This window comes from Cupressus sempervirens, chromosome 11, assembly GCF_028749045.1.
Source record: "Cupressus sempervirens isolate cs-2001-9-10 chromosome 11, ASM2874904v1, whole genome shotgun sequence".
In the NCBI taxonomy this organism is placed as follows: Eukaryota; Viridiplantae; Streptophyta; class Pinopsida; order Cupressales; family Cupressaceae; genus Cupressus; species Cupressus sempervirens.
In genome coordinates, this window is record NC_143128.1 from 506253642 (window position 1) to 506267457 (window position 13816).

Below are 13816 nucleotides of genomic sequence, written 5' to 3' on the forward strand. Positions count from 1 at the left end.
TTCTTTAGGGTATAATAAATTAAATGATACATAATCCTTGAGTTCAACTGGGTCTTTTACTACAAATTTGTAGAATTTTAACATGTTAAAAACTAGGCCAATAGTGGCTCTATTTGGGGATGATGAATACAATAGATTCATGTGAGGGCTTATAATTTATGGCAAAAGAAGAGCACATACATGACAATAACTTTGACAAATCTAAGAGAGCAATGCACACATTAAAAACAAAAAAATATATATAGAGGGAACACACATATGTACAAGAATTTACATGAATTACAAACTTAACAACTATTCATGGAAATGAAAATACCTTTAACAGAAGTATTTTTTCAACAATTGTCCATGAACTAGAAATTCAAGAAGGTTACTTGATCATTCTTTTATGAAATAAGAATCTTCTCCCCAACATTCATGAATGAGATATGGTCTCAACTAGATGGAATAAAATTTACTATGTTTACCTTTGTCTTCCAATCTGGCATTGCATAACAACACCATAGATCTTTAGGATGGAACTTCCTTGATACTACCCTTTTGTCAAACATGTGTCTAAAAATTTGTATTTTTGGCTGAAGCATCTCTTTAGGTCTCATCTAATTGCATAATATCATCCATTCTAGCCTAGAACTCATCAATGAGATCATTATCATAAAGCTAAAAAAATTTGTAGATGTTCCTCAATTTGTTTTGTGGTAAGGTAACTTGTATTCCATAAACTAAATCAAAAGGTGCACAACCTATGGCTTTCTTTACTATCACTCTATCAACCCATGGTGCCAATGGCAATTTGGAATCCCAAGCTCTCTTATTTTCTTCTAAAATTCTCTTGATTATATTCAGCAAACTTTTTTTGCTTGATTCAGCCTATCCATTTCCTTGTGGACGGTATGGGGAAGAGGTAGATCTAGTTATATTATGTTTTTCACAAAAACCCTTGTATTCTTCAGATATAAAGTGCAATTCATTGTCTATAACTATTTTCTTTGAACATCTAAATTTGATAGTAACATTATTTAAACTTAAATCCATTACTACTTTGCTAGTAGATTTTCTAGTAACAATTTCCTCTAGCCACTTTGTAAAATAATCAGTAGCTACTAGAATCTAAGCATGCCCTCCACTTGACTTGTTTGTAAACTCACCTATCAAATCAATTCCCCACTACTGAAAAGGTTCCTTCACCTTTACTAATTTTAATGGTAGATTCCCAAAGAATTTCAATTTTCCACTGAACCTTTGACATGCATCACTTTTCTTCACAAGCTTATATGCATCCTTAAATAGTGTAGGCTACCAAAATCCCACTCTAATCACCTTATGGGTTGTTATATTAGCGATATAATTTCCTCCACATACTCCATGATGCATCTCATGAATAATTGTTGATGCTTGTTTCTCATTAGCATATTTCAGCAACACACCTTCCATACTTCTCCACCATAATTGACCATTCACAGTGACATATTTAATGGATTATAACTTTAAAGTTCTTCTTTGATTATTATTCAAGACTCATGGAGCTCTCATGTGTTGCAAGTAGAGTATAAGGTCCTTATACTAATCACAAACATCCATATCACACAACCTATTTGAACCATCAACTTCAAGATTATTTATCTAGTTTTGTTCAAGGTTGGCTTCTACCATAAACTTGGCAAGTCCTTGACCTCTTATTAGCTTAGTGATATGAATATCTATATGAAACTTTTGGATCATGTTGATCCACCCACATCTTCTTGTTGAAACCTCTTGTTGTGATAAGATGGCTTTCACTTTAGCACTTGGAATAAATATAATCATAGTAGCTCCCATCAAGTAGCATCTGATTGATTTTACAACTTTAAGCAATGCATAGGCTTCCTTATCATTTACAACTTTAGGGTACAATCAATTAAAACATACATAATCATTGATTTTAACTATTAACATAATTAAATGACTTACCTATACAATCTCTCTTCATGTGTCCAACATCATTACATGTAAAACATATACCTTCAAATTCATATATCACTTGTTTAGGTGGTTTAGGTTGCTCTATTTACTTAGGATCAACACATTCTTTAGGTTGAATTACTTGCTTAACTTTGTTAGGTACTTCTTCTTTATTCATAAAAGTTTTAGGAGTTTTAACAACTAGATTTGATTCCTTTCTTGTTTCAATTTTCTTACCTAACAAACCAAAAAAATATCCCAGTCCTATCTTATCATAAGTAGGTCTTTGTACTGACATTTTCTCATTAAGTTTCTCACTACTAGTATACAACTTCTAAAGCTATTGCTTAGTCTATGCCAATTCTCCTTTCATAATGATATTGTATTTTTCAATTTTTGCATGCTACAACTTAGTAGTTTCAAATTTAGATGTGACTTTTTCAAGATTATATCTAAGATTTGAATTCTTAGATCTCAAACTAGACTATATCTTGCTATCATCATCCTTTAGGCTCAACTTTAGATTTGTAATCTCTAATTCATGCTTCACAATTTTATTTTCTTTCTTTAATATCAAGATCTTGTCACTATATTTGATAGGTTTTATGACTCTTTCTTGGATCTAATGGGACTCAAAATTGCATTCTCATTTTGAGTACCATTCTAAAATTTGAGCCCCTATAAGCACATTTAATGCATGTGTACTTGACTATCCTTTTGAGGCCTATGAGGTGTTTTATATTTCTAACACCTTGAATTTAGTGTATCTATCTATCCCTTGATGATAAAGTGTCATTCTAAGTCATTTCGTGAAGTTTCTTTTTGAGCAATGTTTAGATCTACATTTTTGCCCAAGTGTCAAACAATGACAAGAAGCCTAGTTTGCAATTGAATATCTTGCACCCAGTTATGCTTCATGACTCACTGCTTTAGGAGTGTTGAGTATGCATATAAAAGATCCTATGTTTCAGTGTTTGAGTTGTTTCAATATTTTTTGAATAGGTTTTGAATCCCTCAAAGTTGTTTGTTTTCTATTGTCATGCTGATGCATATTGATCAGATTCTAGGAGGCCTTGTTTGGCCAATTGTAACTTTGATCTAGTTGATCAAAATGAGAAAATTCATTTTGCATTGAATTTTAAAGGTTATAAAACTTGTTGTGTTTTAGATTTGAGCTAATGAAAAATCCATTTGAATAGTTTTCAAATGTGATTCCAAATGTAATTTGTAAAATCTTACTGGTGTCTTAAAGTGCAAATTGATCAATACCCCTGTTCAGGATGACATAAATCTAAATTCATGATTGTCTGAATGAAATGGACTATAATATTGTGTTGTACTCTAAAAATTCTTTAAGTTTGTTAGTTTTTGAGTCTTGACCAATCCGTTTGTACACTTTCTTAGGTCCATTCCATTTTCCAAAATCAATGTTTGCTAATGTTCCCAATTCTGCAAATCTGAGTACCTAACTTTTCTCATTTTCCAAATGTGCCCAGTTATTCTTCATGAGCCCAAATAATAGATTTATACTCCCTCATGATATTAAACTAACACCCCAATTTTTGTGCCCCCAAATGTCCATTTGACCGATTTTTGAAGCCAAAACTGAATGCATTTTATGGTTTTCTAACATGTTTGTTTGTAAGCAGTTTTAAGTGATAAACTTTAACAATCAGTATCTTTTGACCTAGGTGTCATCATGAATCATTATCTAATAGGGTACAATAATATGGAATAAAGAATCAACATGTTTGATTTCAGAGCTCAGTTAAGTGTTTTAGTTAGTTTTTAAGGCTAGTAATAAGACCCCTTGGCACAAAATTGGCAGTTTGCAGAAAATAGTTAAAATTTCTTTCGAAGGATGCAATAATAATTAATTTGGGATCAAATCAGTATGAGATGATTAATTGATCAGTTTGAAAGGTCATGTGTTTCAGTTTAAAAAAAACTAGCCAGACCCACTTTGGGGCCCGACCAGTTTCAACAATTTGCTAATGCATTGATTTTTAAAGAAATGTTATAATAATTTTAATTTTTATAATTCCTTGGTATCCACACTTATGTTTGAGACTAAATGGGATATAAGAGATGTATTTAAAATATTTTTTCTAATAAAGTTAGTGTTAGACCTATGTGTTTTCATATAACAAAAATGCTAAGGACAACATGTGAAATAAGGAATAGTGTGTTGTCAAATAATATTGGAGTGTGACTAGAAATTATTTTAATATGATAACTTGGCATGTGCATTACATTAACCCAAGATTTGATGAATATGAAAGATTGTACATGCATTGATAAGTGAGAAAAAGTTTTCTTTTATAGTTAATGTTGACAAGTTTGCTATGTTTTTCCTTTGATATCTAGTCTCAAGGTAATAGGTGTCTTGTTGTTAGATCAAAAGTGTGTAATGGTGTAAGATCAAAAGGGATCAATTATAAATTTATATATATATATATACTTGGAGGAGATGAAAATCCTTTCTAGTCATAGCTATGTGGATGAGTTTGTGATCAACTTTTGTGAGAAAGTGAAGAATGTAGCAAATGTTGAAGAGCTACATGTTTGTGAACATACGTGCCTTTCCTTTTTAAGAAACATAGTAACTATGAAATTCATCACCGAGTTAAAGAAAATGTCATCACAATTCATGTGTGTGATTGGTGGAGCACAATCATTAGCTAACCAAAAGGGGATTCCTACCAACCATACAACTTTTTCTATTTCTTCTCCAACAAATTGTTATTTGTCATAGCCCCTTCATATTATCACCCACTTTGAGGTAGTTGGTGCTAATGAAAGAGAGTTTAAGCTATGCAAGTGTAGAGGAAAGTATGGATCTAGAAGTTAGGGGGTGCTAAACCTATTATTGTGGAAGATGGGAAGGAGATTATATCTATCAGTTAGGCCAAAAGATCAACATCAAAGGCTATCACTAATGTAAAAGAATCATGTCATGGTGCAAGGTTTAAGTAGAGGAAGGCAAAGGAAACACTAAAGAAGGATGATCTAGAAAAAGAAATAGAAATGAATGTCAAAGGGATAGATGTGTATTAAGTTATTGGTTTATCATATCAAAATAGAGAAGATACCCTTGCAAGAGTTAGAAATTTATTCTTCTAGAAATGGAAACACTAGATTCATGGGAGTAGGATAGATGAAAGAATGCTGGCTAAGAATGAATCACCTTGTAGAATTCTTGTAAAAAGCCTGGCCTAGCCCCAGTAAGCATATCTTCCATTGGTGCAAGTCAAAACCCAATAACCAACACAAACTACTTAAACAATATTGTGGCTAAGCCTCACACAACTCTAAAATATCACTACTCTTCAATATTTTGTTGAGGAAAATGGTGGTGTAGACCATTGAACCCCTCCAAATGATGAAGAAAATAGTAGAACACATTGTTTCTATGAAGGGATTTAATACCACATTCACAAAGTAGGAGGAATTTTTGGTTTTTAAATATCCAAACACATAGTTACTAAGTGTCTTAAAGACATGAGCCTTTTGATGATACAAGGCTCATGTGGTGGGGCTCGTGGATTGCTAGGATAGCTAGCAATGAAGTTAACCATATTTTGACCAAAACTACAAGAGATTAGAAAGAGAGTGATGGCATCATCAAGTGCCACATAGTTCTCAATCACATAGTCGTGATAAAAGTTGCATAGTTAAGAGATAACTGCGTGATGAGACAAAAATGGTGAAATTAACCACATTGCATGGTGACAAGCAATAAATGTTAATTTCAAAAAAGTTATCTAATCATACAAAATAGCTTATTTCACATGGTTGAAAGCTCTAACCCAAGGTTAAGCATATCAAGTGTAATGATGCAAAGCATGGTTAATCACCCAATAGCTAGGGTTAAGTTGAGGTCATAAGTTAAGCCTTTGATGATGCAAAATTATGACACATGGTGAGAACCTAATAATTGGGTAGTGGGGTGGCTATGATAGAGAAGGCTGATCAATCAAAGATAAACATGTGGCACCCCATTGGTGGTCAATAGGAGGTTTGACCCAAAATTAGAGATAGAGAAAAAATATGAAATGATAAAAAAAATTATTGTTTTTCTTTCAAAATTTGAATGTGCAATCCATGAGTAAAGAAAAATTTAAATGATTTGAAATATGATATAGTCCAATCTATATAATTTTTTACATTTTTCATTTAAATTCTTTGTTCAATGAGTTGGGGCCTAGAATTTCAAATGCATCCTAGTGGGGCATTTTTTATCTAAAATATAGAGTGCAGTATACTGTTAAAAATTAGAAGACAAGATTTCCTAATATGTGGTCAAAAAATGCATAGGTATTCAGTGGTAACAGTTATAAGAAGACTTTTAAAATGGGGGCATTCTCAATAGAATGAACAATTTTCATGATTGAGCATCAAAATCAGTTAGAAAGAAGACATGGCAGTTTTTTGGCTCCAAATTTGGGGGAAAATGAGTTTCATTTTGCCTCTAAAATTCATTTCGGTGGGTATTTTTGGCCCTTTTAAAAAATTATATCTAGCATCTTAATCAGTTGCATGTTTCCATCATTCTAAAGACATTTTCAAAGCATTCTTTAACAACAAGGAAAATATCCATTTTTCAATTGCAAAAAGAGGGTAAAGAGAAGTGATGCATTGAAAGATGAAGCTTTTTCAAGTGGACAAATGGCAACATCAAATCTAATCTAGGAATTCTTCTTGTCTCCTTAATCTTTTCTCTTCTCTTTCTCTAGGTTTTTTGATGGTTGGCTATTTCCAAACTATTGAGTAGAGCTCTAGCTATAATCCCACCATTCATGGCCAACATTTCTCTTGTAATGAACAATAGTCAATGAAGTTTTAGAAATAGTTCTAGTCTATTCAGTAATTTTATGATTAAATTCATGCATCCTTTTCTTTTTCTTTTTAAGGAAATGAATAAAAGTGCATCAAGCAAGTTTATATTCAGTCTTATGTTTTGTCTCATTTTCATGTTGTTTGAATATTTTGGTGTTTTCTGAATAAAGAGCACAAATCTCAGTTGCAATCTATTTTAGGTTGTATGTTTTGGTATGTTTATCTTATGACTCAAGGAGTCATGTAAATGCTTGATTTACCATTTTGGGGTTGTAAATTTTATGAAGGCATAGGTTGAGTATGAGAGTAAAAAATGATGTAGATGTCTAATTTACAAGATGAATAGATAGATCTGGAATTCTTGATGCATGAAATGTCTCAATGATTTCCAAGGATGTGTGTTAGTGATTTGTTGAATTTCCCGATACATAAGGAACTGATCAACTACATCATTGATGTATTTTTTTGTTCATGCCTTGGTGATGTTGAAATCATTATTATAATCAAAATCATTTTCCCTTTTGTTGAAGAGCTGAAAAGAGTTGCCCTCACTTAGCTTGTCTAGTTCATAGGTCATCTTACTAGCTATTTCATGTCTCTATTGTTTGCATAAGAATAGAAGATTCAACGGTAGTATCTTCTTTATAATATTTAATATTATTCTTTGATACTATCACCATATAAAGAATATGAGGTTCACTAAGAAGAAGGAGTATAGCCTTACAGTTTGCCTTGGTGTTTGAATGGGTATGTCGTAGATGGGAGTTAGCTGCCTCTAGATGTATTTTTCTCTCATCATTGGGGTTTTGAAACATGATATTTTAAAACACTAATAGGATCTAAGATGATCTATCTTATCTTTCAACTTTCCAATATATGCCTTAGCATATTCATTTCTATTATTTGGAATATCAATCTTCTCAAGAGCTTCTACAAGATTCTTCTATAACTTTTCCATGTCCATACTGATCTTAATCAAGCTATTAAGTCTCCTCTGAGTAACTATGCTTTGATACCAATTGATAGACATAGGGAATACTATGAGGGTACAGTGTGGTTGGTATTCTACAAACTTTTGACCATAATAGGATATTGTTACTTCCTTTAAACTATGCATAAGAAAAAAAACCAATAATGTTGAATAGTAAAGATAACTATACACAATGAGAACTAGTAACACCATATTTTGTTAACTAGGGAAATCCTTGCCAAGGGAAAACCCCAGTGGGGATGGTACCCACAAAATTCTCAACTAAACAAAAGTATCTGGTTAAGGATATTGGCCCTGTTAGGAGTCTATTAAGTAAATATAGTGTCTTGTTCCTCGTTAGAGGACTAGACCCTGTTAAAAACCTCAACCTTGTTAGGAGTTGGTGATACAACTACAATGTATCTAGAATGATCCCACTACCCAAATGCCCAATATACAATTAAGATTCTTTACAAAAATACAGATGCAAACAATATTGTCTCATTATTGTACTTTGCATTTCCTTTGATAATACATCAAACTTTGCATCATATAAGGCCTACATATAAAAAATATAATCTTTACATAAGTTCACATATTATCTACAATCAAAACATAAATTTGCAAGTTATGATCTTTACTTATACCTTTACCTTTTAGCAAAACTCTATCCTGTCAGCCTTGATGCTTTCACATGCTTGGCTAATTATAAAATTGGACTCTATTAACTCAGGGTTAACATCTAGGATGTTATTGTTAGTGTAGTTTTTTAATTTCCTAGTGGGTTATTTATTTTTTCCTATATTGCTAGTTTTTTCCTACACTTTTAATAATCTTGCTTAGGTTAATAAAGCATGTCTTATTTAGAAAGTGGTTGTGAGGTTTCATCTTCCTACATATGAGCATCCATTATCTATCTTAGGAAGATACTTTGCTATCTTTAGTCTGATAGATGGTTGCTCCTCATTGGTCGGTGTTGCTACCTCCTCCCTCTTCCTAGTCTATATAAGCATGCTACCTAGCTTGTATTTGTGATCAATTTCATTTGCATCCTCTTAATGCTATTTTGCTTCCAGCATTTGCATTACTCTCTTGGAGACTAACTCTATGTTGCTATTTTGATTTTATCAGTTGCATTCATAGTTTAGATATCTATTTTTTGCACTAGTTTTTTGGGTTATCAATCTTTTCAGATTCTAACATGGTATCAAAGCTTTTTTATGTGCAAGAGTAGATTTTATTTTCTTTATTTGAGAGATTTGCGGGGGGGCTGGGGGGATAATCAATTTTATTGTAGTTTTTTCAAAAATGAAGTATGTTCTTCTCTTGCATCTTTGGATGATCTTGAGAATCAGAAAAGTTTTGACAAAAATGTTTTAAATCTCTAGGGTTTTAATCTCAAATATGAAAACCAACATGCATATTTGGAGTTTTCAATCAGTATTGCAGGTTCCAGCATGCCATTGATGGACTTAGGAAGCTGATCTAGCATTTGCATGTCATATTTTGGTTGTTGGGGTCATTTTTTATTTTTGGAGCCATTTTTTACTATTAAAGGTGTCTGATTTACACTACAGCAACATCTTCTGTACATCAACAAGAAAATCACTTTCTGGGTTTTGTTCGTAGCACCAAAAAACTATCTAGGTATCTTTTAGTTTTTGCATGCAAGCTCTATATTTTGTAGAATTAAGCATGGAAAGCTACATCCATACCCCTTGTTGGGGTTTTAAAAGGACTAAAACTACTAAGCAACAAAATGCTTAATACCAAAATGATAATACTCATACAATATAAAGGTTAGCCAATTCTTGTTAATAATTGCATGTGCAAAGCATTTGGACCCAACTTCAACAAAACCAAAGGTGGTTTTCTACTCTTTTGGCTCTGCAAAACCAGGGTGGGTATACCCAGGGATGATTCAAGACTAGGAAAATTGTATGAGGATTATTTTTAGTTTCATTCTGATTCTCATCTCGAATCCTCAAACACATACATAATTCTTGATAACTTGATAAACACATCCCATATAACAGATATGGCCAAATTTTTTTCTATAGATATATAGATGTTCTTAACAATAGTGGCTAACTGAAACTAAAACATTCCATGCAGACAAGTACTGGCCAGCTTTGAAGATCTACAAGAAAAAAAAGTAAAATTGATTTAATTCTGCATTTTTGACAACCATTTGTGACATACTTCTTCTTCAACTGAATCAATTTGATCAGTGTCTAATCCATTGGGGTTCAGAGTCTATAGAAAATTCTTAGATCTAACTTGTTGCCTTACAACAAATTCTATCAGTAATTCTTATCAGAATTTATCATTCAAAACCCTTTCCAGTACTAAAGAAAACTTATCACATTCACCAAAGCTTTTATTTAATCCATTGAATTAACAGAAGTGATAAATAGATATACAACCTAACTAAATTGTATTCAATTGCACAAGCTTTTACTTATACAATATCAAGATAACCAAGTAATTAGAAGGAGACAAGATTCATAAAGAATTGATATGGGGATAGTTCACAATTTGTATTCATTTTCTTTGAAAATTGTATAACATTTACAATAGACTCAGAATGACCTTTATAAAGAAACATAGCTCATTATATATTCATGTATTCTCAGAGAATTGATAGAGAAAATACATCATAAACTTGTTTTCAAAAATTTTGACCAAAGACAGACTAAGCATATCACGTAGAAACAATAGAATTCTGGCCATTCTCTAGCCTTGGAATATCACTTAAATAGTTTGAGATGCAACAAGCTTCAGGCTAAAAGAAAGTGATAGGTGTCTTCTAAAAGATACCTACATCCACCTATCATAAAAGACAAAAGAAAATAACAGAAAGGCTACTACATCAAACACTCCTTGGTGGGTCCCTTTCTGTTACACTCTTAATTGTTGAGACAAGAAATTATGATTTGATTCTTCATTTATTCTTCATCCTCAGAGTAAATGGCCTTGAGGTTTGAAAGTGATGTATCATCTTCAATTACTTGCAAATTTACTTTAATCTGGGAATTTTCCATGTCTTCATTATTAACTATGAGGGTAACTTTTACTTTTGCATCTTCCTCCTCATCATCTTTTGACATTTGTTCTAAGAACTAATTTTTCCATTCATTATAAGCAGCATCATCTGGCCAATCAAAATTTAGAGCCTCTCTTTGTATAATCACTAAAGAATTTGCAAATTCCTCTAAATCATCAAGCTCTTTTCTGATGGCATTATAAAATAACTGTATCTTTACCAACTCTTCATTTGTCCTTGCCCAAAACTAGTGACTAGTTTCAGTCATGATGTTCTTGATCCTTTCATAAAATATTTCATCCAACTCTTTTTTCCACTTTTCTTTTTCCTTTATTGTGTCAACAGATTCTAAAGCAAATATTTCATCCAACTCTTTTTTCCACTTTTCTTTTTCCTTTATTGTGTCAACAGATTCTAAAGCACAAGGAAATAAAATGAATTTTTCAGCAATATATTTGGAAAAAGAATGTGTTAATCTTTTTTGCAAAGAATCCCTTTTAACAGAATCCCTTTTAAATTTCAAAAATTTTCTCTACTTGATGACAAGGCATTTGGATGGCAGATATACATATGACTGTGATATCATTATTTCTCTCCCTCCACTTCTATGCTAGAGGAGTCAATTTAACCTCATCTCTGTTCAACTCATCCATGAGGGTTGTAATTCTTGTCAACTGATCAAATAAGGTTGACCATTATATTTTATCCCTTAAATACATCACACCCTGCTTTAATTTTCCTTCATATTGATTTTTTAATTCTACCTACAACTCATGTAGTTTGGTTTTTTCTTCTTCAAAGTACTCTGCAGTATAGAATTGAGGCCTTTCAGGGGTGTTTGGTATTTCAACAATAGGGGTTACTTTAAAAAATGGTTGTGGAGGGTATGCAATTCTAAGTGCACTGGATTCTCCCACCTTTCTCTTCCCAAGTATCTTCTCCATTTGAGACACCTAATTCTCCAAATTTTGTATGCATGTTCCCCTCTCTTCATATGCATTCAACACTTCTTCAAATCTAGCATTTAGCTGAGAAAATTTATCTTCTTCTTGGCTAGATACCACACCACCAAATTTTAGCATTTCTAAAGCCATTCCCATTATCTATTTACTACCAACTTCACCAGCCCTGTATACTATTAATGCACCAATATGGTCTGCAATAGAGATTTCCTGCATCCTAGTTTTATCCCTTTTCTCAAATGACCAAATTACAAGGGCTTGGTGATCATCACTAAATTTGACTCCTCTATGAGCTTGTAATATCTCTTCTTTAGTTTGTAACTGGACATCCTTTTGTTTTCTTATTTAATCAAAAACCATAGCATTCACTATATCCCATTCAGGTAAGATAAGGACTCCTGATTGTTTAACTAATTGCCTCCCAGCCTCAGGTGTAAATTGGGCAAAATCATTCAAAAATTTAGATTTTACCTTTTCTTTAATAACAAAGTCTAGTTTATCTAGTAGCTCTGCTTTTATTTTTTCACAAGTATTTTCAAAATTGCCTATATTCAATCTCCACAAAAATTGTACAAATGCTCTAGATTTCACAAAATTTTCATCATTTACAAACCTCTTAGAGGCTTGGGCAACTATAGGATAAATTTCCTTACCTTTATAGTCAGCAACAGTAAGCTCCAAGGAAGGTACATGGGGTTCTTATGGTTCCCCAAACTCCAGATCTATGGAAGTAACAATTATATCCCCTTCTCCACCAATTTGTCTTAATTGTTCCCCTAAAGATGCTTCATCATCTATCCTGATTGGGGATTGGCACGGGGAGTATTGTTTTGAGTTGAGAAGAAGAAGATCCCTATTCTAACATCTGCCTTTTTGGAGCACTGGTTGTAGATGGACTTCCTAGTCTTTTTCCTTGATGAAGAGGACCCTGTTGCACACTCTGAATCATTACATAACCTAACCTTTTCTGCAAGGTATATTGTCTAGGATCTATTATGTTTTTACTATTGATTCTTTTCTGCACTTCTGCAACCTTGTCTGGGTATGCCTCAACATATGTAGCCCTTTTTTCATTCATAGCTTGTGTTATCTCAGCAAAATTATTCATCAAGGCATGTATTTTGGCTCCCCGATATTTCTTTTCTTTCAATGGGTCATAGTGGGGATCAAAAGCATTAATGAATTCAAGGGTTTTGCTAAACACCATCCACTTTTCCTTTCTCAATTCTTGTTCTTGTAAGGTGAAAATGTTTCTAATCACATCTTCAGGATAGTAGACTTGTTGGACCATGCGAGAAGCTTTTATTCTCTCCATGAAGATATCATAGAAACCTTCAGGATCAATAAATCTGGCATGAGATTCTTCCATGTTATATTTGTCTAAAAACAAGTTAAAATGTTTCCAACCTTTCCTTACAAAAATAAAATCATGGGCCACAGTGAAAATTGGAAAAAATGTGCCCTTCCTAGTCAAATCCCTCTCATCTATGGTACCTATCTACCATAACAGCTCAGTTATTCCTATCTTCAAAGGCACATGAAACGATAGCACATGAGGTTTTCCCAAAAAATCATACACTCTTATCACTGTTGAAACATTGTAGGGAATTATATCCCCCCAGTTATGACTGACAAGTTGCCCTTTAGCATGGTCCTTGGGTCTGACCAATTCTAACAATGCTTCTGGGATTCTAGGGCTATCTCCTCTTAAAATTAGTCTAAGCTTTGATGCAAAATACCTATCAAACCTCACATACCTGGAACTTGTGGCTTCTGAGGTCATATCTACACTCCACAATTGTACTAGATTCTTCTCCCCCTCCCTGGTTGTTTCCAATTCCATATCTGTGGAGAAAAATGTAAATCCCTTGTACAAGCACACATGCATAAGCAATGAATACCAACAGAATGGTTTATCTACTTTTCCCTTTGCTATCCCAACCAAACCATTGTGAATTTCTCTTGAGAGAAATGTTGCAAAATCTAGAATAGAGCTCATTCCAAATTGAAGAGTTTGTGCCATGATGAGGACAATTGAGCCTGGAATTTGTTCTACCT

General features: G+C 32.9%; 1 pseudogene; it reads right to left on the minus strand.

Annotated features, from left to right (window-relative positions):
• Positions 1-13816, minus strand: part of LOC149530587 (uncharacterized) — a 168053-nt pseudogene that overhangs the window by 97349 nt on the left and 56888 nt on the right.